General features: G+C 38.7%; 1 pseudogene; it reads right to left on the bottom strand.

Annotated features, from left to right (window-relative positions):
- Positions 1 to 710: 710 nt before the first annotated feature.
- LOC103607659 lies at positions 711 to 1,613 on the bottom strand (annotated as a pseudogene).
- Between the last annotated feature and the right edge of the window lie 251 nt (positions 1,614 to 1,864).

The raw sequence follows: 1,864 nt of genomic DNA, 5'->3' as shown, positions 1-1,864 counted from the left end.
GTTCAGTGTTTGTGGGAAGCAGGATGATTATACAACTGCTATTTGTAACATTAGGTAAAATTCTTCAATTTTTAATTCATATTAGTACCTATTTAGGAGCTTTGTATAGATCATCGTATTTAATCCTTTCAACAACCTTACTAGAGTATAATATTTTATAACCATTATAAAGATAAATATACAAAAGCTCAGAAAGACTAAATACTCTTGACCAAGCCCAGACATCTGGAATTCAAAACTTGAACTCAGAATTCAAATGCTCAGTTATTCAATCATGATGCTATATATATGTGTGTACTATTTTCTCTGAACTTTAGAGTTAATATTATAGGATAATAAGCCAAACATGTGGTAGGTTGTTTTAAGATTTTGTTTTTTGTTTGTTTAGTGTGTGATGGTGGGCTGTATCTTGAGATGTCCTGTTTTTCTGTGTTAATATATAATTGAAAATAGCTATTAAATTATTATGCTTTAAGACTGCTGTATTACAAAGCTGAATAGTACACAGAAAATAAGGGGTCCTTCAACTAATACTTCCCTCAACAAAAGCATCATCAATACTAACATTTTAACATTTTCTTATTTAACCAAAAATGACCGTTATTGTTTTTCCTAATGTCGGCATGATCCAAGATGTTCACTATAATTTCAGGTACTCTTCAGTTGTGAAGTTACTTAGGAAAACGAAGAACTTAGCTGCTCACTCTATGTCAACTAAATGTCTTCCTCTGTGAAAAAGCCTGGATAACCCTGTCCTTAATTTTCTTGATCTTAACTCCCTAAATGATGAGGTTGAAAGTGAGTGGTACCACCACATAAAGATTAGCAAAGGAAGACAGGTATATGGAGTGGTATGCTGTGGCCCCCAATTAGTCTTCGAAGAAGGAAAAGAAATGTGGTGTATCGAACAGGAGGATGACAGAGACGGGAGCCGCACATACCCAGAGCCTTGAGTCGGGGATCTCAAGAAGGAATTCTAAACAGAGTACAAAGTATAAGGGCATCGGAGACGATAATAAGCACCACTTCTGGGCATGTAGAGAAAGGGCCAGAACCATCCCATAGTAGAGGCTGACCTTGATCCTATAGCAGGCCGGCCTGGCAATGCCCATATATTCACAATATGAGTGATGATTAATGTTCTCCCCACAGTAAGTAAGCCAATAAACCAGAGAAAACAAGGGGGAGCAGATGAAGAAATTCCTAGTCACAGCCACAATACCCATTTTTCCAATGACTGAAGGGGTTAGACAGGTAGTATATCTTAGTGGATAACACATGGCCACATAATGCTCAAATGCCATGGCCAGAAATATAGCAGATACTGCCTCAAAGTTAAGTAGAATAAAAATATCTGGGACACACAGCTACCAAAAGAAATACCCAAGCTTGAAACCAGAGGATTTCTGGAATCTTTTGTGCGGTGACTGTGGAGAGAATGATATCAGCCATGGCCAGCGTGGGGAGGAAAAGAGACATAGCTTCATGAACGCCGCACTCCGTGAACATAATGAGTAGTAGAGGATGTTGCTTACAACAGCTACTGTGCAGATGGAACAGATGGGAGTGGAGATCCCTGTGTGTGCATGTTTCACTCCTGGGACCCCAGTCATAGTGTTCCAGATGTCTCTGAGGTTGCTGTGACTTGAAGAACTCCTGAGACAATCCTGTGGAATTAATAATAGACCTGTCACTGGCAGCAACCAATACTGACTGCTCTGAGAGACAAATCAAATCAAACAAATCAAAGAAATATGGGATGGTGTTGTGGTTTCCACTTATTAAATATATGGAATTTTGTGAGGATGGTGTTGTTAGAGCAGGAGGAACTATATTTTAGTGTTGACAAAAGCACACTCCTTAG

Source organism: Galeopterus variegatus, unplaced genomic scaffold, assembly GCF_000696425.1.
Source record: "Galeopterus variegatus unplaced genomic scaffold, G_variegatus-3.0.2 Scaffold7622, whole genome shotgun sequence".
Classification (NCBI taxonomy): Eukaryota; Metazoa; Chordata; class Mammalia; order Dermoptera; family Cynocephalidae; genus Galeopterus; species Galeopterus variegatus.
This window is presented reverse-complemented; position numbering and strand designations above follow the sequence as displayed.